This window comes from Stegodyphus dumicola, chromosome 10, assembly GCF_044657685.1.
Source record: "Stegodyphus dumicola isolate Sdum_Otavi_A_Nest chromosome 10, ASM4465768v1".
Classification (NCBI taxonomy): domain Eukaryota; kingdom Metazoa; phylum Arthropoda; class Arachnida; order Araneae; family Eresidae; genus Stegodyphus; species Stegodyphus dumicola.
This window is the reverse complement of record NC_140777.1, coordinates 80,237,586-80,264,047: the sequence shown is the minus strand read 5'-3', so window position 1 is coordinate 80,264,047 and position 26,462 is coordinate 80,237,586.

Sequence of the window (26,462 nt, the reverse complement as noted above, 5' to 3'; positions counted from 1 at the left end):
CATTGCACATTGTGTCTTTACTCCAAAAAATTCTTAATGATTCCACAGTTGCGCACCAACTAAAAGGTGGGGGATGCTGATTCCTGACCACCAGGATTTGGCGACTGGGTCCCCTAAGCCCCAGCAGCCCTTCAAACAGGGGAATGTATAAGATGTTTTCTTCATCGTTTCTTCGTACCTTCGTGGTGTAACGGTAGCACACTCGGCGTATTCTAAATGTTCAGGTTTGAGTCCCGACGAGAGCACTGCACACTTCTGCTTCAAAAATCCTAATGACTCACAAGTGTAAGCGATACTTTAAAATGCCCAGAAATATTTAGAACAAATGGCATTAAGTTAAACAGAAAACATCCAGGTTAAGTTAAACAGAAAACATCACACATTCTTCCCTTTAAAATTGAAAGGGAAGAATGCGTGAAAGTTATGAATACTCCCTTGTACAAAATATATACATATTTACAATAACAATGTCACAAAGATGATACGGTAAAATTATGAATTATTTATGTATAGTTTTCCATTACAGCATATATTGGTACTTTTTGGTATTTTAGGTGAAAGACCATCATAACTATATTTCACTACAGTTAAATTATTTCTCTATGCACTTTTCATCTTTGGAGACACATTTTTATAACCAGAGTAATTAAAAATAAAAAAGGGAATAAAGAAAAGACAAACTATACAGAATACTTCTGTAATAAAATTAACTATGCAGAATAATAGTATAATAAATAAACTATACTACAACATTCAAATTCACAAATTATGTAGCAGAGTGAAGTATTTAAATGTAGAACTGAAATGTACTAAGTCTTTCTATTAAAAAATTCCTCTAAAAATTCATTTAATCTTTTTCATTCAAACTTTCTCTAAATGGCATTATTTAGTGATCACGGAAGATATATTAGTACAAATGTAAGCAAGAATAATGGACAAATTGCTGGTATTGAGATTGTAATAGGAAACAACTGAAATACTAAAATTTCAAAAGGAAATACATGACAGAAAATATTTCTGAAATTCACCAGGCGTCTAGATTCGTTCATACATTATAACTAAATTTTAAAATTCTACTTCTTAAACAGCATATGGTTGGTTCAGAATTGTTTAACATAACAAAACTATATTAGAAGATCCTAAAGCTGCTTTCAATCCCACTGCGCAATTAATTAAACGAAAAGGTTCGAGCAGTGAAAAGCAAAAAAAAAAAAAAAAAAACTTTCATCGACCTCCTGGAAGGATCTCATAAATAATCCGGAATAAGCCGACGCAAGCGGGTTGCCAACCAAAACAAAAATGGGCAGTTTTTCCTCATTTTTTGTCTACTTCGTCTCATCCCAGGAGGACATCGTAATTACAGTAACCAGCTGCTATCACGTTATGTGTGTTGACATTGGATGATGCCTCAGTATAAACGTCTGTAGGGACTTGGCATCATCTTCATGGAATGAAAAGGGTTCTGAGTGCAAGGGCGTCCAATTTCGCTAGTCATCCCCTTGATAGATCTCTCTCTAATGACACGAAATATAGAATCGTCTTCTCGGGATTATATGTCATACGAAGAGAAGAGCAAATTGGCAAACACAAGTATAAAATATTTTGCAGAATTTAAGAGCTAAAGCAAAATGTGAATTGGCAAATTTCGTAAGCTATTAAATTGAATAACTTCCATTTTTTACGGTTACATTAGGGAGTCCCCATTCAATTTTTAACCCCAAACATTAGGAATAATTGTTACTCGAACCCAGAGCCACACCTACATATTTCTTCATCTCATGTAAAGAGGAAAATGTTTTTCCCTATACACGTCTAACCAATCTCACAAGGTATTTCTTCCGCCTTCCTGGCATGCCTTCGTAGTGTGGTGGTCTGCATGCTGGATGCGTATTCCAGAGGTCCGCGGTTCGATTCCCGGCGAAGGCGGAAACATGTAAATCATGTAACAGACGCCTCTAATGAGAGTATGTACATTATGTATTATGGATATTGAGCATATTTCCGCATAGTGCTTCTGCTTTACGCACACTTTACTATGTCTCATATGTTCCTTATGTGTGCAATATTTGCATTTATGTGCTCTATGTGTTTCCGTATGTATTCTATGTATCATGTTATGTATTCTCGTGTGTGTTTTTACGTCTTTATGTTGTGTAATTATGAGTGTGTTTTTATGCTTTTATGTTTAATTTTGTATATCTATGTGTTTCAGCTTATATGTGTGTTTTAGTGTTTTAATGCTATCCTTTATATTCTTTTTAAGTTACTTTGTTTTATAAACAACGTCCTATGTAAAATCTACTTGCCATCTAGCCCCTGTATGGCCATGTAAACTCCCGGTGCAGCCTCACGGGGCTCCAGCGAATTGTTTCTTCTAGATAGAGGAGGAGGTGGGACATATGCCTGTTTACCTATGTTATACGCCAGGCGTCCCCGTCCTCCGTCACCCGTCACCTGCTATTTTTTCTTCTTGCCTGCTTCCAAAAATACCTAATGTCTCTACTGTGGCGCCCGAACTAAAAGGGTGTTGCATGATGATTCTTCACACCCGGGATTTGGCGATTGGGTCCCCCTAAAATCCCTAGTCGCCTTTTAAAAGGAGGATTATATACGGTATTTCTCCCGCCTTTTTTTTTCATGCCTTCATGGTGTGGTGGTCTGCGGTTTGGTTCCCGGCGAAGGCGTTGCTAATTTTTCATCTTGCCTGCCGTCAAAAATACCTAATCTACAATCTGAAAAAAAAAAAAAAATGTAAAGTGCTAATTTTTTCTAAAACTTTTTAAATTTCAGTGATTTAATTTTAGATTAGAAATGAAACAAAGAAAAGAACCAAAAATGCAAAATAACGTTTGGATCACGTGTATAGTGTATAGTGATTCACCTCCTTCCTATTGTGCAGTGACAGAATGGATAAAACAATTTTGCATGGATCGAGAATCAGTAGCAGATTAATTTTGTGAAGGTCGGCCATTGGTAGCATTGACATCAGGTTTGTTGGTGTATGGTGTATTTTAATTATGGCAAAGCACACGAGGGCTATCTGCCTAAGGGGAGGGATGCCTTCGTGAAGGACTTTCTAAGGGAAACTGGCTCGTATACACGTTACACATGGGAAAAACCACGAAAACACCTATGCAGCCAGCCCGTTCGCGGGATTCGAACCTCGAACCGAACTACCAGTGTTCAGCGACTTTACCGCTCGGCCGCTGGTGAGCCTGCATTGACATCAGAAAACTATTGCGCGTGTCTAGGGGAAAATGTTTAAGTGATAGGAAATTAAAAGTCAAGCAAAACAGTAGCAAGATTTCACCTAACTAAAACAACTGTCTTGCGCATTTTATATTGACATTTCACATGCACTTCCCAAACTCTCTGCGACATGGGTACACCGGCTTCTTTCTGCAATTCAAAACTAGCAGCATCTCAGTGCTGTTCAAAAGCAATGTAGGTTTAAGGAGATTGATCTATCTATATATCCCAAATTTAGCTTCAAGTGATTATGAGCGGTTTCCTAAACTAAAATCTGACCTTCGTGGAAATCATGGTGATTGCGTGAAAAAAAACAATTATGAAGCGTTTTAAGGACAATTTTTCAGATGTCTTTTCTCAGTGCAAACAAAATAACGTGAAATATGTATCGACAACGATATCATTCTGAAAAAGATCATGATAAAATTTTTGTGTTCCTTTTAACAACATATTAGGTCAAAAACCGTTAGATAATAAAGGGTAATTAAACCCTTCTCAAATTTAAGTGTCCGTTTCCTGAATTTTATTCGCTAACTTTATTTACGGAACGATTATTCGCTTACTATTTCTCAAGGTTCTGCACACATAGCTGTGAATTCTAGGTAAGAGCTTTATAGGCTTATCAATTACTAAAAATAACTATTACTGTCATGCATTGACTGTGATAACTGTGCACTGTGCGACATGATAACTATTACTGTCATGCTGGTGAGGCTCCGGATGAAGTTGGATTCTATACAGAGAGCTTGGGGTCTTGCAATTACTCGCTGTTTTAGGACAGTCCTCACGGAGGTGGTTTGTGTATTGGCCGGACTGCCTCCCCTCTCAGTTTATTACGAATTTTATTACAAGAAACATCTTTTACGTTCTGGAAATACTGATATGATTTGTTTTGATTCTAATATTATTACTAAATATGTTTTTGGAAACTTAAATGTACATTTATTACACCCTGTAAATAGAATCAGTTATGGGTTTGATAGAGAAATTCTAAAAATTGGAATATATGATATTTATACGGATGGTTCGCGGCTAGGAGGGTGTACTGGAGCTGCTTTTGTTGTATATTTCTATCATGTTGAAATTGGTTATGGTTTATATAGATTGAATTCTTATAATTCAGTACTTCAAGCGGAATGTATTGCTGTTTTGAAGGCCTTGAAATGGATTAAAATGAATATAAAACATCTGTTGCTATAAATTTGTATACTGATTGTTTTTCTTTGCTCCAGTCGCTCTCTTACCCCGATAATGTTAGCTGTATTATTATAAATATTAAATTTCTGTTGCGATTTATCAGTTCTACGATTTCTTTTCATTGGATTAATGCCCATGTGGGGTTTTTTGGTAATGAGAGGTCTGACAGTCTGGCCAAAGAGGCATGTATTTCACTTAATGCAACCATTGTTGAAATTTCTGGTTCTATACAAATTGCCATTATGAGTATGAAGAAATATTATATAAATATATGAAAAGATGTGTGGAGAAGTTCAACAAAGAAAAATAATTTGTTGATTAATATTGAAATTACAGATAAAGTTTTAATCTATGATGACATTGATATGAATCAGATTATCACCGGACATGGTAGGTTTCCTCATTATTTAAAGAGATTCCATGTACAAGATAATGATCTATATCCAAATTGTAATGTTTCGGGTGATGCCAAACACTTCGTGGTGGATTGCCAATTGACTGATTTTATTAGACGAAGTTTTAGTGATATACATTTTGATTTATTGAATTTTGATTTTAAACATTTGAAATTATATGCAAGAGAATTGATGGCCTTTATTAATGGCAAAAGACATACGATTGGGATTTTTAACTAAGTTCGTTTTTTTTTCAATGTGTGTATTTTAGGATGTCTTTTTCGTCGTGTTTTGAGGATATGTGTGACTGTATGTCATATTTTCGTTGTGTGTTTTTATGTGTGTTTTCCTTCCTTATTTTGCCCACCAGCGGCCGAGCGGTAAAGTCGCTGAACACTGGTAGTTCGGTCTGAGGTTCGAATCCCGCGAACGGGCTGGCTGCATGGGTGTTTTCGTGGTTTTCCCCATGTGTAACGTGTATACGAGCCAGTTTCCCTTAGAAAGTCCTCCACGAAGGCATCCCTCCTCTTAGGCAGATAGCCCTAGTGTGCTTTGCCATAATTAAATACACACACACACTCTTCCTTATTTTATGTTACCCTTTTTACTAATACAGTTTTCTTGATTTAGTTATTTTTGGTTTTCTTCTTTCCTATTGTGTCGTTAATCCAGCCATTTAAAAAAAATAAAATTATGTAATTGTATGGCAACCTTGCTGGATGTATAATTATTATTTTCTTTAGTTGATTATACTAACATTTTTAGTTACTCGGAATACCGGGCTTGGTTTCTTGGAGCTTTGAATTTTAAGTTAAATGCTAAAGTTGCTTCGTATCTTGGATTAGTTGTTCTTTTTTATTAATCTGGCGTTTTAACTTTTGTTGGGGGACTCTCTGGGTCGCTGGCTGCATTCGCTTGTGGTGTGAATGGGACGCCCTTTTTTGGACCATAAAATCACCTTGTGATCAGGCGGGTTGGGGCGTTCTAGCAAAAACAAAACAAAAACTGTCATGCACTGTTTAGCTGTACGTTGAAGATTTAGGCACAATAAATTAACACTGCATCTTTTACATTCGTACATTTATTTAAAATGTTAATTTAAATTTTAAGTAGGTTTCAAGATGATAAATCAGTAAAACGTATTTGAGTCAGATTTAGAATTTATAAAAAGAAAAGAACCCCTTTACAAATACATAAATAAAAACTTGAAAATGTCCATGATTAAACGTACCAATTTTACTTCTGTTGTAAAGGATTCTAGCTTCTGAAATTGATCATATACTAAATGCAAAGCATTCCACATAAAGTTTGGTAACACATTGTAAAAGCTACTGCTCGGTTTGGATATTTTTATATTCCTTAAGAGTCTCAAACTAAGAAACAATACATTTTTATTTGCCTTTCCAAAATCTTTCTACAAAATGTTTTAAGTTTGAAAGAATAAAGTGCACACGTCTGTAATGGCAAGAAGTTGAAATGACTATCACTTTCACTACGGAAGGTTTCCACAGTCTTTTGGAAAGTTTCTTTGATTTGTGATTGTCAAAAAGAAGTAGTTTAGCTCTATCATTGACTCGTGGGACCTCTTCTTTCCTCTCTCTGTCTAATCTGCTTCAGTATCAGGCAGGCCAGACATTTCTTCACATCTTCTAGGAGAAAAAACATCCGCTACAGTGGACACCGGGGATTTCACTATCACATCCGCAAGTATTCCTTATTCTTTTAGTGTATTAATATCCTTTTAGATTTAGCCGTGATACTTTAAATCTTTGATCTATTCCGTGAAATTCATCGCTCTTATAACAACGCTAAGAAGGTATCTTATAAAAACACCAGTCACTTAGGAAAAAACTTCAATTTCTGATTGAAATTATCTCTGTTTGTTATTATCATTTGTAGAAACATTAGGATAATTTTTGAAAGCAGAAGACTTGAAAAATGAGAAATGCCCTCGCCTGGAATCGAACCACGGAACTCTGGAATACGCGCCCAGTCTGCAGAGAACTACACTACGAAGGCATGGCTAAAAAGACGGGAGAAAATTCTTATATACTCCCCCTTTTATAGGGCGACTGGGGTTTTCAGGGGACCCAGTCGCCAAATCCTGGGTTGGAGAAACATCATCCACCACACTTTTAGTTCGGGCGCCAGTGTAGAGACATTAGTTATTTTTTGAAAGCAGGAAGGATGAAAATTGAGCAACGCCCTCGCCGGGAATCGAACCACGGACATCTGGAATATGCGCCCAGCGTGCAGACAACTACATTACGAAGGCGTGCTAAGAAGGCGGCAGAAATACCTTTAACATTTTTATTACATTTATGAGGGCTTTACTGTATTTATATTCCCTTCTCAATTGAAAAATATTATGAGATACACTCAGCGAGAGAAGAAGAGGAAAAATGATCCTCTTCGTTTACATTAGCTACACATTAACCTTTTGAAGAAGGGATGGCCATTATAGTGGCCATAGAGTCCTCTCTTTGAAAAGACGGGGTTGTCCACTTTAGTGGCCATGTCTTTTTCCCCCATTTTACAGGCTGAAAAGTGGGGTGAAATGTCAAATTTGACGTCCCTGGGGTTTTAACCACTTATCTCTTTCAAAGGTCTTCCTTTTGCGACATAGATGCACCCCTCTGAGAATTCATTAAACTACACACAAGAATCTTTGCTGCAAATAGGAGGTGATTTCTTAAAGGGGGGAAATCATTCGGTTCAAGATTCCCCGTTCTTTGGTAGCTTTTACTGCTACCAAAGCCCCGACCTCAAAAGGTTAAGCCAAGTGATCTCTGAGGTCATCTACCTTGTTTGTTTACATTAGCTGTACATAAATCATGGGATCTCTGAGGTTATGGGAATATATCTCATTCTCAGCACTTGGCCACTTCAAATGAAAGAGTTAAACTACAAATAAACAGGACAGTTTTTATCAAACAGCTTAATTCTAGTTTAATCTCATGTTCAGTTTTACAAATATAGCATAGGCTGTCTCACAACACTGATATTATAGGTAAGGTAAATATTTACGTTAATTAATAACACCTCACCATGAACCTGTAAGGAAAATTATAAGCAATAGTATTTATTGGTATAGGTGCATTTCATTATAAATTCAACTGCGAAAATGATAGATTGCATGCATTAATGAAGATTGTTTCTTATCACTTCTATAAGATTCTAATAAATGTAAAAAATAAGAAATCTTTTTTAATTAACAGTTCTAAACAAATACAGTAAAAACGCAAAAAAAAAAAAAACATTATTTATCTATCATAATGGCATGCTTTTATGTACCTAAAAGTAAAATCCCGGGCCTTCTAACAATGGCGGATGTTAAATGCAAATTGGCAAAGGTAATTATAATAAACGAACTGAATGCAATCATTCATATTATAAGATATTTCTCCCGCCTTCCTAGCATGCCTTCGTGGTGTAGTGGTCTGCATGCTGGGCACGTATTCCAGAGGTCCGTGGTTCAATTCCCGGCAAAGGCGTTGCTCATTTTTCATCTCTTCGGCGTTCAAAAATTATCTAATGTCTCTACAGTAGCTCCCGAACTAAAAGGGTGGTGGATAATGATTCTCCACGCCCAGGATTTCGCGACTGGTTTTCCCTAAAAACCCCAGTCGCCCTTTAAAAAGGGGAGAATATAAGGTATTTCTCCCGCCTTCTTATCGTGCCTTTGTTGTGTGGTGGTCTGCATGTTGGGTGCGTATTAAAGAGATCCGTGGTTCGATACCCGGAGAGGGCGTGGCTCATTTTTTATCTCCCCTGCTTCCAAATATAAAATAATGTCTCTACTCTCTCTATATATACATATATATGTATTTTTCATTTTATTAATTTTAATGTTTATTAAATTTCTGTTAGCTACCCTTATATAATTCATATATGAAAGCAGCACGATTTTTGCCTCATATTTGTAATTTTTAGTCAAATATGATTAAGAATATTATATTTTTTGTGTGTTCTAGAACTTTTGATAAAACTCGTGTAATTTAAAATAGATCCTCTGTGTATTTTATTTCATGCATTTCAATCTAGAGAATAATCATAAGTCACAAAAGAAAACACTGGCTCTGAAAGTAAGTACAAATCTTTCTTCTTGTTAACGTAACTGCAAAGTATATATAATATCAACTTAATGTGATATTTCGATCTATCCGATTATTAATAACCGCTCCGTTCATTTATAAATATGCTTGATTTAAAAACTTTCCGTTTCATGACAACTAAAAAAAGAAGATACTAACAAAGAAATTTCCATCTTTTGCTTTCAAAATCTTGTTGTTGTTAGCAGTTTCAAATAACTAAAAAAATCTGATGTGTACACCACATGACTTCCTTGTACGGAATATTAAATTATACGCATTTTTTCTTGCATTTCATTTAAACTTATTAGATTGAATTAAACCTACTTCGCCGACAGCGCATAAACCACAATAAAATAAATGCACTCTTTAAAATTCACTTTGTTTACCATAGCGACACTCTGGCGCTAGGTTTACTTAACAGTATTATATTTCGTTCATATTATAACTCAGAATGCACAAAATTTATATCATTTAAAGAATTATTTAATCGTTGCCACATGTTCTATTCAAATACTATAATAAAGCTAGAACTATGCATAAAAGAAATTAAGCAAACAAAACAAAAAAGAAAACGATTGAGTATTTCTAATTCAATTAATTCAGTTTTCACTTCGCGAGAAGGCAAAAATACATAAAAACTCAAAATATCTGCATTAAAAATTACGAAGTAAATCTTAAACGCTTATTTCCGCGAAAAAATTCCAGAAAGGATTAAGCATGATTTAAATAATAAACGAAGGCGTTATCTTTGTTGTTGCGAAAATAGGTTCCTCTAGATTGGCAATAAATCCCCTACTCATCTGTTCCAAATGTAAACAAGAGTAATGGCCGCCATCAAATTAAGCTTAGCGGTTTAAACAATTTTAAAATTGTTGATAATTCTAAAAATATTGCATACAGATTTACTAAAGGCATAAAACCCTTAACCGGAAGATAAAAACGACATAATTCAATCATTTTTAAAGCACAAAATTTACAATTTACAAACATATAAGAGTAAAGAAACTGAGATTACTGAGCCGGGTAACAGAGTGGATATATTTATAAATAAATTTTTATACGTTTGGCGCGGCCGATTGAAACCAAAATACGAGGTGCGCATCTACATGTTATAGTAGTCTTATATACAAAATTTCAACGTTCTGAGGCTACTCGTTTTTGAGCTATGCGAGATACGTTCGTACAGACGCCACGAAAAATTCTCTTCAGAATTCATTTTAAAACAGTTTTTTAGTTTTTTTGGATTAAACGAGTCTTTTATTCTATCCTTACGTACAGATATCACGCAAAAACATCGTTAAATTGCATTCGAAAGCGGTCAAAGTGGATATTTTCGTTGAAATATGCTGCCTGAAGCTTTTCACGATTACAATACTTCCTTTTTGCTTCGTACAAGGAAGTAAAAAATGAAACAATGTTTCAAAATTCGTGAACATTTGCTTTATTATTTTGTAAATTTCGAAAAATTCTCATTTGTTAGATTCTTTTCAGATCTATCCGATATTGTTAAAATCGAATCTACACCAATACAGTACTATACTTGATAGCATATTTGTATATTTCAAATTCCTATGTATGAAATAATTAATAAACATTGAGGCGATATTTACTCTCTCCTTTCTGCATGTGCTCGTGGTGCAACGGTAACACACTCGGCGCGTATTCAAGAGGTCTAGGTTCGATTCCCGCGGAAGGGATTTCTCAGTTTTCGTGTTTCCTTCTTCAAAAATCCTAATGATTCTCCAGTGGCGCCCGAACTAAAAACGTGATGAATGATGATTCTTTACCACCAGAAATTGGCGAATGGATCTTCTAATCCCCAATCGCCCTTAAAAATGGAGAATATGTAAGGCATTTTCTCTCTCCTTTCTGCATGCCTTCGCGATGTAATGGTAACACCATCGGCGCGTATTCGAGAGATCTAGGTTCGAGGTCCGGGAAAGGAATTGTTCAATTTTCATGTCTCCAAAAAAACCTAATTACTCTACAAGGAAATCAAAAATTATATTTAAAATTTGATTCAAGCAAACGTAGAAATCAGTTTAAATGAAACGTATCTATTTTTATACACGAGTTTCTTTAAACTTATGTAAACTGTTAGAATACTTAATTTATATTTATTTTATTCCTAGCAGATATTTTATTCCTAGTTTACGATGCTATATGATATTCTATTAATTTTCTAAAAATTCTTTTATATTAAATATGTGCAAGAATAAACATTTTATTTTCTGAATTTATAAAACTAAGAATCCAGGTAATCAGTATAATTTCAAAGAACATTTTGTAATAAAAGTGGTATGATTCAAAACCTATATCCTTTAATTAACTTACAGTTTCATATTGAACGAAATTATATTGAATAATACACTGACACGATTAAATTCTAAACAGCATGTCATTGCAAACCCGAGATCCGAAAAAATAAATATTTCAGGTTTACGCTTTGAAACATTGCTCTAAGAAACGATGAAATAATCGTTATTTTTAATATTTAGTAAAAAAGCAGAATTTTCTTGGACAGATGTTACACAATTTTCTTTTTGAAAACTCTGCCGAGAAATTACGTTTTCCTCTAAAAGATTGGAATGAAAATGTATGTTATTGAACTATTTTTGAAAAGTTTCCTTTAATACTTTGTGAGTATAATTTGATTTTTTTTCCTTTGCAAGGATTCCTAAGAATTTCTCAAAGAAAGGAAGCTCTTTTGCTTATGAATTTGGGAAAATGTGTGCTGTGCATTAAATAAAGACGTGAACAAAGAAATTTGCAACTGTGTTGCTATAGAAAAGTCTTCCAACAACTATTGTCTAGTAGGTTAACGTGTTCTGAGCTCTACAAACTGTCGTTTTAAGGAAACAAGCAACTTTTTTAATATTTTTTATAGATTTTCATTGTCACTCAATACTGAAATGTTTTATTTTTGGGGTCTTTCGCCCAAAGCATTGTTAAATACGACAATATTTTATTATATAATGTAATATCTTCAAGTTACCGTAAAAGAAGTTATAATTTAGCGCCTTCTTTTTACTCTAATTTATGATTTACATTTCAACTAGAAACAAAATTTTTATGTTTAAGTATAATAGAACTCTAGATTTCTGGAATAACTTATCCAATCAAATCCAATCAAATATAATCCAATCAACTCTTAAAATTTTCTGGAGCCCACCAGTGGCCAAGCGGTAAAGTCGCTGAACACTGGTAGTTCGGTCCGAGGTTCGAATCCCGCGAACAGGCTGGCTGCATGGGCGTTTTCGTGGTTTTCCTCATGTGTAACGTGTATACTAGCCAGTTTCCCTTCGAAAGTCCTTAACGAAGGCATCCCTCCCCTTAGGCAGATAGCCCTCGAGGCTTTGCCATAATCACACACACCACACCTTAAAATTTTCTTGATATCAGGTTCATTTCTCCACTTTAAGATAAATATATACTGGGTACGCTCAAAAAAATGATACAACTTCCGAAAATTAATAATAAACTTATTTTTCACTTTACAAAAGAGAACTAAACCTTCAAAATCTGGATATTCTCAATTCTGCATTTTGTTTCTCATGGTTGCTGAAAGAAAGCAGGTAATTATCTAAAAGGCGCCCTAGAAGGCTTTCTCTGTGATCTCTTTTAAGGTGCCCCCAGTTCTGTGATTGCAGTAAGGTACACAGGGCTTAAAAAGGATGCTTTTGCAAAGATACATATTTTCCCCACTGGCGGGTCTAAGCCGTCTATAGAATTACTACAAAGGCCGAAAGCGGTGACCACTTGATTATGGAGGCACCTAATAGGTGGACTACTATTGCCTTCTACGAGGAGACGAACAAATCATTTCCATCCCTTCTCCGGCATTCGGTACCATTTCCGGCCATTTCGGTACGGAAATCAGTCATTAACTTTTTTTTTAACATTCTAGGCAGCATGGATACAGAGAGTTAAAATGTTTGAAGCAGGAAAAGTAAAATACCAATCGTGCATTACTACGATTTGAGCTACTGATCTTTAATTTGCAATGTGCGGTGATACACTTGTAGACTCATTAGTTTTTTGAAGCAGAAGACATGATAATGAGCAATACCCTTGACGGGACTCGAACCTGGACCTCTTGAATATGCGGCGAGTGTGCTAGGTGTGCTGGAAAGGAGGAAGAAAATATCTTATATACTCCCCCTTTTAAAGGGCGACCTTAGGAGACCCAATTTCCAGATCCTGGTGGGGACGAATGATCATCCAACAGCTTTTCGCTCGAGCGCCACTGTAGTGTCATTAGATGTTTTTAAATAGGAGACATAAAATGTGAGCAGTGCCCTCCCAGGAACTCGAACTTAGACCTCTCGAATACGGCCCGAATGTTCTACCATTACACCACGAAGGAATGCTGGAAAACAGGGAGAAAATACCTTATAACCTCTTGTACCACAAGAAGGAACTCAGGGAAAGGAGATAGTTTCTTACATCCCCTCACATATAAAAAAAAGATGACGTGGGTACGAACCCAAGCTGAACAAATCGAGTTGGTGAAACATTACCACCAACCACATTTAAATATTTGACGCCGTTGTAGAGATGGCATTGGATGTTTCGGAATAAGAAGCATGATAAATCAGCTATACCTGTAAGAAGATTCGAATCACGGATGCCGCGAATGACACCGGACATGCTAATTCACTTATGCTACAATGTGCGCAGGAGATCTGGATATTTATTTAAATGTAACTTTCAAAAATTCAATGCTTTCCATACATTGGGATATCAGAAGCCCTCTAGCAACTGTGACTTGTGGCTCTTTCTAGATAGGTGTGGTTCGATTCCTGGCGAAGACGTTGCTAATTTTTCATCTCTTATGCTTTTAAAGTAACTTAATGACTAACTAAAAGAACGTCCGAGATAAAAGAGTCGTGGATGATGATTCTCCACACCCAGGATTTTTTTCACTTCTTCCTGTTTCAAAAATTACCTAATGTCTCTATAGTGGCAGCCGAACGAAAAGGGTGGTGGAACATGATTCTCCTCACCCAGGATTTGGCGACTGGTTCCCCTAAAAGGACCCCAGTCACACTTTAAAAGGAGGAGTTTATAAGGTATTTCTCCCGCCTTCTTAGCATGCCTTCGTGGCTGCACATCCACGGTTCAATTCCAGGCGAAGGCGTCGCTAATTTTTAATCTCTCCTGCTTCGAAAAATACCTAATGTCTCAATACATTTCAATGAAATATGTAAATACTTTACCCATGTCTTTCTTTCATAATGCTGAATTAAACTTGCTGTAGATGTACACAATCAATTTCCCTCTTGACTATCCTGTTCGCCAGACTTTTTATTGCATTAATTCTTTCATTGGGAGTTCGTTGAAGAATATATTTACGTATCACCGATGTTCCCATCTATTCTTGTGCTTTATGATCGGGTAATACATAAAGACTACCAGAGATGTATACTCTAGGAAGAATCTGATTACCATATGGCCATATATCGTTTGACTCATAGTGACTCACTAAAGAAGTGTAATATAAAAATTAAACAACTGCTGCTGGTGGTAATACAGCGAGGTGAGAAATGATATTTCATTATCTTTCAAAACTGCACCATTCTTTTGCGAATCCTGTGCGTTTACTATAGTGCAAGTGAAGAAATTTTTATCCTTTTTTATTGTTATTATTATTTTTATTTTATTTAGAAAATGTTCTTCAGAAAAGAAAATCATATTTTTAATTCCATGAAATAAAATACACAGCAACCATTTTCAATAGAAATTAAGTTTCTTTTACTTGCCTAAAGATGCAACTCGTTTCCAATTGGTCAAATAATAATGTAACGAAATTCAAAATAAAATGTTTTTACTTGCCTTAATAATAAGCCAAAGCACATAATCTTATTTTATCGTACTGAAATAAAATAAAGGAATTATTTTTATTTGTGTAATGCAAAACAAGCTATCTATTTTTTTAACTTAGAACTAAATGCAGACTTTGCTTTTATTAAACAACATAATAGAATTTTTATGTAATGATATCATCATAGTTTTGCATGTTCTACTGCGATATGTTCCTTATTTTAACGTGAAAAGTTAAAAACCTTCGCCTGATCTATTACCATCTTCCATAAATTAGTTTGTCAAATTAATAGAGAAGAATAATATTACTACTTTTCACTGACATAATATGGATACAGAAAACAAGCCTGTACACTATGTGTCAATAACGGTTTATAGAGACGTTAGGTATTTTGTTATTAGATATTTAGATATTTCCAAAGTTGTTTAAATTATCCTTCAATGTTGGTGGCCTCCGTTAGGTTTACCGCAGCTGCATAGACTAAATTTCTTAAAATTTTCTGCGAGGAAAAATTCTGCGCGATACTAATTTTCAAACTGATGTGCGCTTTTTACGTCTATTTACAGCAAAATCTTTGTAAACTATTTAAATAACAAGCATTATATTGATTATGTTATTTGTTACATGATTTTAAATTTTCAATACTTGTTGGAAAACCATATAAAAGTGCAAAAGATTACAGCTAAGCCAGCCTTTTTAAACTTTTGCTAAAAAAATTTAACCTTCTTTTCACTTGCCTCTGAAACAGCCAAAACTTTTATAAAAGCAACAAAGAGAAATCTTCGTCTTCTTAATCTTCCTGATCCTGCTATTTTTTCCCAAAACTTTATTATTTGAAGAAATATAACAACATCTCTATTCTTAGCTGACCCTTTCAGATACTGAAAACATCACTTTTACCATAATTTTCTCAAAACATACCAGCGCAAAAAGAAAAATAAATTGAAAGAGGAATAAGATGAAACCTAAGATGTAATAAAACTTGCAATTTTTTTAAATTCTGTTCCTGTTCGGGAAAAAACTGACAAATAACCGATGGATATACGAAATGCTCCAAAGTTTTTATCTGTTTTGAAAAATGAAACATTTCCATCGGTCAATTGGAATAAAGAAAAATTTTTACTTTTGCCTTAACTCACAGATATTTTTCCAATGACTAATATTTTTAAAATGTTATTAGGTTCAGGATTTCTTTCTTGCTTACACGTGAGATCAGAAATCTTCAGCAGTATTGAACACTATCTTCTGCTGAAAATCTCTTATAAAAGAACTGGTATAACATAACATAACATTAGTGGCACTTCCTTCTTATGAAAAGAAGGAAAAGAGCTTAGGCAATGTTGCCCATTGCTCTTCCGCCATTTGATCAATCAAAGGTTTTTAAATGGTAATAATAAATAAACAGATAAGATCCCAAACTGACACCAATTATATAGTATCATCAAAAGATCCCATCTCTAAATTCAGGGTGTCGGTTAAATCGTTAAAACTTCCCAATTGGATGAAGAGCCGATTCAATCCCTTCGAAACCACCAAACACAAACTCTTGACCAAACAAGGGTACGATGGTGAGTCTAAAATAAAAAATAAATAAATAAATAAGTAAAAATAAATTAATTAATTAATTAATTAAGGAGGGCAGAGGTGCTTTCTCAAGCCAAATGGCCAGGTGGTGTACTATAAAGATTTGATATCTATTTCCAAATTATATTCCAAAACACAGCTATGAGAGGCAAATCCCTGCATAGTTAAAAAAAAGAAAAGACTTACAGGGCTTCTCAATGCTTGTTTCTTGTGGTTTCAAATTCACCTTATCTGTAGGTGTTTAGTATACATCAGAAACCCTATTATGCCAGAGAGCCCTTTGTATAGAAGGGCTTGATCAAAGCTAATATAGGGAAACCCAAGGAATTTGTTTCTAGGAACAGACAACACCGGACATCGTCCCAGGAAGTGAAAAAGTGTTTCCTCTTCTTCTCCAGAAGCTGGGCAGAGAGGAGATTCGACAAGACCCCATTTGTGGAGATGCTTGGCCAGATAAGCATGTCCGGTAACAATTTGAATCTGGCGTAAGTTAGTTCTACTGAGGTGTATGAGTTTACCTGATAAGTTAAGTGTACTGAGCACCAATTTAGAATGAGCACAATCTGGTAGTTTAGACCACATATCATCATGTTTGTTCTTTATCTAGCTTCTTATTTCTTTTTTAACAGTTTGACATGAAACTGGGTGAAATGGTTCTGGGCCAGACATGGATAGTTGCGAAGCATCTTTAGCTACTTTATCAGCTAGTTCATTTCCAGCAAAATCACAATGACCTGGGACCCAGACAAAACTAATGGTGTTATGGGCCTGAGCCAGCAAATTGAGATCTTGAGTACAGTTCGAAACACAGTTTTGTAATTTGAGACGATTAGCGAAGGCAAGGATAACTGATTAAAGAACTGGTTTAAAACGATGCAATATTTTGCGAAAACTTTATGAACTCCTTCTGTGAATGTTTAGTTCAATACGAGATTAAATCCAATTTCATTTAATTTTTCGTATCTCACCTGAATTCTGTCCAGCAGAAGAAAATATCTTGTTCCAATCATTAAACTGCTCACGAAAAACGCATATGGAGAAGTTCTTTTCGAAATGTAAAAACATGATTATCTGTTCATCTTGTAACAAAACGCGTATTTGCTTTTTCTCTTTTCACATTCTCAAACGAATTGGTACAATATTTCTTTTTGTATCTCTTAAAAACTGGACATTGTGCCTTTTTGAATAGTTTGAATTGTCTAAAATCGTTGATCTTACAGAACGATTTTGATGAAAGAAGGTCAAAGGTCAGAAACCTGAACCATAATATGGTCGTAGAAAAGATTGAGATTTGTCACTGATTAAGAATCTTAATCTGTTTTTTGCTCAAAATAGTGTATTGCAAACACATGCTTTATCTCCTTTTGACCTACAACACGAATATACTATGCGAAAAAAATTCAATTCTTGAAAGTTTCATGAGTGTGACATGAATTTTTGATATGCTTTTAACAAAGCGCATAAATCTGAGGACAACAATTATATAGGAAGAAATGTATGCTCATTTTGTTGTGTTAGCGATATATCACCTCTGTGGTGAACAAAATCTGTTTTAATCCAAAAGTATAAATTTAAGCTTCGGCTGGAGAGAACTTCTTATTAAGTCTTACCCATCATATTTATTTAAAGAAATCTGGTATTCCAAATATTTACATTCAACTCGAATTTTTAGAGTGGTGTTGCAAATCATATTGATTTAATTTTTTTCTTAATTTGAAATTTTATCAGCAGTAGTTTCAAATACAATAAATTAAATTGTATTTTAATTTTACGTTTTTATTTCAAATAAATGACGTTGGTATAAGAGAGGTTTTGAGTTCCGGAAATGATGCTTAAGAAAATGTCAGTTATTTATTTTTGAGCCACGAAGTGCAGTTAAAATATTATTTTATTTTTTGATTATTTGTTGACTAATTCGCTAATAGACATGGAAAATTATTCTCATCTGCGTTTTATAAGTTTCTCAGACACATCCTTTGTTAACATCTGAACGTTACTATACTAAATAAATTATTTCCGATGTTGACTATATCTCATAATTCATGTAAAATGAAGAAAGCACATGATTCGAATCAAAAACCCTACACATCATAACTAAAGTTTTTCATATCTTAAAATATTTTGCTTTAAGCATTAATGATTTTTTTCCTCGAATATAAGAAGTTCATTTAACAAATTCATTCTAAGTCAAACAATTTTCAGTACTTTATGAGGGCAAAAGTGGAAAAATACAGGTAAAAGAAAACAAAAATATGTAAAATTATCCCCATATGCTCATTCTTTAAAGAAATTCAGTATAAATATTCAATATAAATGAAAATAATAAAAAATAAATTAATGAATGAAACATAATATCTGAAAGCTTTCAGATTTGATAAAATACGCCCAAATAGGCGCTTTTTTTTCACGTTTTGTGTGCTAGCTTTATTTATTAAATATCATGTTCTTTGCACTAAAACCATAAAATTCAATTCAACAGCAATATCGCAAAATAATTTTAAAAGGAGCATATCTTTAGAATTTCCGATATATAATCTCGTGCGCTGGATATAAAAATGTTTTCTTTTTCCGTAGAGTGTTGCCATTGCTCGCTTTGAAATCGTTGAGTTTGTTAATAAAAAATTCGTTAAAGTTTTACAAAATATGAAATTGATAGTAAAACAAATTCCATATTTGGGCTTCTATATGCCTATATTCGAATGGAGGACTACACTATTCAAAATTGGATGGCTTTAGGTACCGTTGTTTTATCACAGTGTGAGAAACATGCATATATCTATGCATATTTTTCATTATTTAATTTCTCTAAATATAATATATCATAATTAAATGATTTTATGCATTACTTCGCAATGCCTAAATTTGGTTATAATGCCTTCTTTTGTTAGTGATTACAACATTTTATTCATTTATTTAACAACATTGAAACTAAAGTTGCTGAACAGTGGTAGTCCAGAACTGGTTAAACACCCAGCGAATCGGCTGGCTGTATAGGCGTTTTCATGGTTTTCCCCATGGGTACTGAGTATACGATCCAGTTTCCCTCAGAATCTCCTCCACGAAGGCGTCTCACCCCTTAAACAGATAGCCCTCCTGTGCCATGCCATGACTAAATAAACCAAACGATCCTTTGAAATTATTTTTCATTAAGAGCCATTTTGTAATTTCCAGATTCTTAAAACATTCTGTGATGTCGAATTTTAGATTAACTCTGCTCTTTTAATACTTCAAATAGGATTGGTTTACAAGCAAGTCTGAAGCTCGATGTACAAACATCGTATCACAAGATGTACAAGATGTACAAACTTCGTATCGTAATGTTTTCAAGTAATGGCTTGCGACATCTTTCAAATTAATACCAATATTTCTAACTAAAAGTGTTGCAAGAAATTTCACACTCTTTCAGCGTTTTGTTGAGGCGTAATACTTCAATGAATTAACCAGGTAATTCGTAGGCATCGGATTCAACTCCTAACAAGGGCAATTTTTAATTTTAGCTATCGCTTAATCTCCGATTTCAGCAGCTTCTTAATGTTTTTAATATTAATATTTCAGTTTAGGTACTTTAAAAACACCCTTCATCTATTTGAAAAGCTTTAATTCTTTCACACTTTTAATCATAGCTTTGATAAAAATTCCTAAGCATATTTTGTCAAATTATCAGTTCCGAAAATCAAAAGATCTGGAATGGAAATTCTTTTATCGTTCACTTAACATTAACAAGAAGGAACATTTATAAAAAATTTAAACAAATAACTTGATTAAAACATTATCTGGAGACTAAATGATAAAAAATAAAATTACAATTCTCGATCAAATTACCGTTGAGAATTTTCGCAGATGAGTATAAGTACTTTTTTTTTCATTTTTTAACCGTAAAAGTGAAGATTACTGTTGTAATTAGAGCAAATAAATCTGTAATTAGAAGGATTAACGAGCGATCGGTGCATGCTTAATGATTAGTCAAAGCAACAGAACATAAAAAAAAATTTGATAAAATGGAAAGAATTACAGCAGAGTTAAAGAGTATGAAATTAGAAATACTATTATCCTCCGTGCGTTCGCAAAGAGGGAAACTTAATTACACGCACGAAGAAGAAAAGAAATATTTTACATGATTCATTGTGACATCTTGGTTTCCTTAAAAAACTTCATCTAAAAACAGAAGCTGAAGAAAAACAGAGCTTCTCTGTAGAGGATCTTATGCTTTACAGAGGAAAACAAAATTTCTGAAAGTAAATTATAAAGTCCGGCTACGAATACACTTACAAAAAAAGGAGAGCAGAAAATTAAATCTTCTCCGCTGCCATCCGAGAGAAGCAAATACCTAAAATAAATAAAGGATGTCATATTCGTATAAGCATTTTTTAGCATAGAATGTAATAATACAGGATGTAAGAAATGCCCAAGTGATTCAGGAAATTCTTTGTTTTTGGTTAATTTAGGAAGCAATAACACCCCAATTATCCAAGATAACGTACGCTGAAGTTACCTCGTATGATAGAAAACTCGAGTAAAACGGAAAGAATACTTCAAATTAAGAATTACAAACATGAAAATTTCCCTAATTTGCATAGGAAGATACGTAATTTTGCAACATTTTCATAAAGGACTGTTTTTAATGCATAATACAAAGCAAAGGAAAATATACTTCAGCTTTTATTCATTCTTTATTTTCAAAATTTAATTTTCTTGTTTTCGAATTTTTATGTACCCGAAATGGCAACATAGGAACCATAGAATGAAGTTTTGTTTCAAATATTTTTAACAACCTAAATTTTTCACAAGAAGAAATTTAAATTGTACACAAATAATAACTCTCATTTCAATGCGCACTTGAAAAGAGATTTACATAAAGTAACGTAGCTTAAATTAAGACCCAATTAATTAATTAATAAACTGTCCAATACACAGCAAGTGGCTCTTCATTTACATAAAATTCAGAACCGAAATTCAAAAGAAACTAATTTTGTTTAATGTCATAACATGGCCTGCATTACCTTAGAATATCAATTAAGAAACGGTGTTTCAAAGGTTGAACAATAATGATTTATTTATTCTGGAGTAAATATGTAAAAATTAAAAATTATTTTTTAAATATCTGAAAGCTTTCAGATTTCAAATTACACCCAAAGAGGCATTTGTTTCACTTGGGATTCAAAACGGGATTTCAAAAGTGATACAGACATTCAAAGTCATTCGACGCGAAATACCTACATTGTAACGTCTTTGCGTTGCCAGTCTACCAACATAATACCAGTAAAAATGTAAAGAAACCTCGTACATAAAATATCTAGGCTTGAAGATGTTAATGTTAATGGAACGCTTTGAGGGGAAAGTGCAGAATCGCCCACTGCTTGGCGCGTTTTTAAGAATTGCACGTTCTCGGTATCCATGTACACATCGACTATATTCACACAAAAAATATCCCAGAATTGCACAAAAATGGCATTGCGCACTTCCTTGACTTTATCCATCTTTGAGTTTGTTAATTAAATATTCGAACTCAAAACGAATCTTTGAGTTTGTTAATTAAAATTTCATTAAAGTGTTACAAAATATTAAATAGATAATAAGATACATTCCACATTTGGGCTTTCAGATGCCTATATTCGAGTGAAGGACTACGGTGTTTAAATTTTGATGCCTCTAGTTATCGTTGTTTTTTCAGAATTCGAGAAACATACGTACACAGGTGTGCAAAAATTAAGGACGAAGTCGAAAATTTAGCATATCAGCTGAACGATGAGGCAGAGCGGACAGAAACACCAATCAGGAGATTAAGTAAGGTGATGTACGGTAGCACATGCGCAGATATGCAGTTAGACGTAATGGGGGAGTGTCTGAGTAGTATAAAGCATGTTGTCGGTGTAAGATCAGTATTTCTGGGAAAGAGATTGCACGCCGTATAGCAATTAAAATCACATCAAGTTGCTGCCTCAGCGAAAAATGACGAATAATCAATCTGTAAGACGACATCTGGATGCTTTTACCCGAGGTCGAATCATTGGGAAGTTGGAGGAAGGCCGCAGTGTGACAAGTGTGGCTGCAGAGTTCGGAATTGCTCACAGCATCGTTTCACGACTTTGGAGACAATTTCAAACTACAGGAACACCTATCCGGGGGGTTTAGTAATGGTCGTCCACGAGGAACCCCACCCGCAGATGACCGGTATATCGCCTTACAGGCCAGAAGAAACAGGCGGCAGACAGCGGGAGAAATCGCTAGACACACGACACAGGCGACTGGACGACCGATATCGCGTTTTACCGTGGCCAAAAGACTGCACGGTGGTGGTCTGTTTGCACGACGCCCTGTACGGTGTGTACCTCTAACGCCTGGCCATTGGAGAAGGCGTTCTCTGTGGTGCCGGGAACACCGGAATTGGAGAGACAATGAATGGGGACGAGTACTCTTTACAGATGAGAGCAGGTTCAGTCTGAGTAGCGATTCTCATTGCATACCCATCTGGAGAGAGCGGGGAAGCCGCAATCATCCCTCGAACATCATTGAAAGGGACAGGTATGGAGGTGACGGTGTTCTCATTTGGGGAGGCATCATGCTTGGTAGTCGTACAGACCTTTACATCTTCGACGCAGGTTCAGTCAACGAGACCCGTTATTGTAACGAGATTCTTCTTCTATATGTGCGTCTTTTTAGAGGCGCTATGGGTCCGCAGTTCCTTTTCATGGACGACAATGCACCATGTCATCGCACAGTAGCTGCCGAACAGCTCTTAGAGAGTGAGGATATTGAACGTATGGATTGGCCGGCACGATCTCCGGATCTCAATTCCATCGAGCATGTATGGGATTTTCTAGGCAGACGCTTGGCAGCTAGTGCCTTACCACCAGTAACGATTCCGGAGCTTCGATTGACGCTGCAAGACGAATGGGCAGCAATGCCTCAACAACTCATTGATACCCTCATTCTCAGCATGGGCAGACGCTGTGAAACCTGCCTAGCAGTCAGGGGAGATCATATCTCCTAATAAAGACCGGATGTTTCTTGCTGGACACCCACCACAGGGATGTTTCGGCCTTCAGTCGCATTGCGCTCCATGCTACTTTTTCAATAAAGCTTCTTTTTATCCCTCTGATTTCTCTTTTAGTAAGTGTTGCTTACATTACTCATGTCCTTACGTATTGGGGATCTTACGGTATTAAATGTGTTGATTTGGACAGCTTTTGTACAAAGTTATATTGAAAAAACTGTCTCGTCCTTAATTTTTGCATACCAGTGTACATTCAAGCAGATTCTTTATTATTTAATTTCTTTAAATACAATGCAGGGCTGTAATATTTTGTGGTAACAATTTGAAAGTTTATTTAGACTATTTTAGTGAACAAACGCAAAATTCCAAAAAGAAATTAATAGCATTTCCGGGCAAATTGCCTCTTTAGGCTAATAACTTTTTAAAAAATTAATATTTCCATTTTTGTAACTGCATTGCAATATCATTTATTGCATATTAGAAGGTTAAAAATGAAATGACAAAAGGTAGAAAAAGCTTCTCCTTTTCCTATTCTTTTCTTAAAATTATAATTATTTTCTTAAAATGATAATAAAATAAAATGCTAAAGCGATGCTAAAGTTTTAACAGACTGTTATGTAGTCGCTTTAGCATCATACCGTTAGCAGCAGTTTTTTCTTCTTGTCATTTAGTAAGTGAAAATATTATATAAATCACACTTAAATTATTATTAATCTTGTATGGAATTCTGTACACTTATTACACCCTTCTGTGCACAATTATATAAATCTTTCGAAAAATGAACATCAGATTTATCTTTCACTTCAGAGTGCACTGCATTTTAAAAATGTAACTCTGAATTTGTTTATAAAAGAAATATTTTAAAACTTAAATGGAAGTGTTAAATGTTTCTTAACACAGCTACGCCCAACCAAGAAAATAAGTCAATTATTTAGATTGATGTGTGGTTCGTTAAGCAGAAAAGAAACGAATTATCTTTACATATGTCCAGAATTTTGTAACGAGATTATGATAGCATTCTCTAAAATGATGCCAAAAAATCTAGTTGTGTTGAACACAATAACGAAATGTAAAAGTTTTGCCTAAGAAACTATTTCTCCTTGTTTCAAAAATAATCTATTTTTCAGTATCCTATTTTCTCCCTACAAATCTTTGTTCCTCTGAAAGTTTGTTAGAACTATATTGAATCGTGAAGTTATATTTCTGTCGAAAACTCTCTGTACGTGTTTACATTGTGAAAGACTGCATGCCACTAACTAATCCGTTACTTCTAAATTGAAGAGCGTTCAGTAAGAAAATAAAACTTAAGTATAATATTACAACAATGGTTAAATAGAATAATATTTTAACATAGAAACATGGAAGAAGACATAAATATATGTATTAAAACTTGCTTAAGTACTACTTGGCAACTGAAAGATATATATGTTACGGTAAAACACCGAAATCTGGAGAATGTCGACTTTCACCGGTGAATGTCAACATTCACGTAGTCTCTTGGTGTATGTCCGAAATATTTTCCAAATACTTTAATTTCCGACTTACACCGGTGAATGTCGACATCCAGCATGTACTAATGGTGAATGTTGAACATATAAGAATATTATATTTCCTTCTCCGTATTATATTTCCTTCTCCGTAATTCAGTCCCGAAAAAACGCACTTGAGACTCAGAATAAGAACTTAAGAATATAAGAACTTAAAACACACAGTACATTCAAAATGAGAAAGGAAAATAATAGAAGTTATAAACTTACCAAATTATGTTATTCAAATCTTATTTATTGCAACAATTTAAACTATTATGACACTTTGAATTGCACAAGAGGCCCTTGCTTTTACAACTGCATTTATTTGTGGAACACTTCCTTTTGGAATGGCAGCGTGTACATATACTCCTCTCTTTTCGACCTACACCAGAACATATCTGTGATTGTCGACATACACCGGTGAGGGTCCGAATGTACAAAAATGTAAAGAAATATTCGATCTTTCACCGACGTATTTGGTGAATGTTGACATTCTCCGATAAAAGTCGACATTCTCTAATTTCGGTCTTTCACGGTAACATATGTTAATCAAACAATATTGATTACTAGTCGAAAAATAGTCGAATACTACTATTTTTAATATTATTTTAGAATTTTACTTTACAGCACTGACACAACTCAACTTGAGACATTTTCGGTTGCTCATTGCACATACTCGGCTGTTTATTATTTTTTTCAAAAATTCATTTAAAATATTGTGTAAATTTGTCTTGAGGCTGTATTCAAAAACGTTTAAAAATATTTTTATCCAGAAAACGAAAATATTTCATAACTGATGAAGACAATGTTTGCAGATGTTAGTCGCCAAGAAAGAAGTAATTTTCAGTTTTAATGTTGTAGGACCTAATCTTCTTAGATAACATATGCTGTAGCTAGATCTACTTAAAAGTAGAAGTTGCGAATTCTCGCAAAGACTCGAAGATGACTACAACAGGAGAACGGTGTTAAATACCCTTTTATTGAACACAATAGTTTACAGACGGCACAGACTTACGTGCTTATATAGTGGCCCACTAGTTGCGATGAGATACACTGCTAAAAAAAAATACAGTTCTACATCTTCTGTTCTACTGAGCCGATTGACGAAATTCAAATTGTGTTTTTCATATCTCGAAAGCGCGACTTAGAACATGCATTAGATTTATATATGGCATTGCTCTAATGTAGTTATTTTGACACAAAAGCGAACTTTTTCTGAAATGACATGCCATTTTTTCTCATATTTCGATTTTAAGACTCAAATTATACTAAACTGCCAAGTTTTGTAAAAATTGCAAGAGTAGTTTTTAAAAAATTAGCTCTCAAAATATTATTTCCTCAATGTTAATTCAATTTTATATGTATTTATTATTATTGTAAGGATCCTAAGTTTTACTAACGTTTATTTTATTTTAAAACTGTACTATCACTTCTTATTTTCTACTTCCGGCAAGAATTAAATGCTTTAACTTGTTTATGCAAATTGTCTTGCTAACGCCAAGTACTTAAGTTGTGGCTTTTTGCCAAGAGAGAGAGTGTGTGTGTGTGTGTGTGTGTGTGATTATGGCAAAGCCTCGAGGGCTATCTACCTAAAGG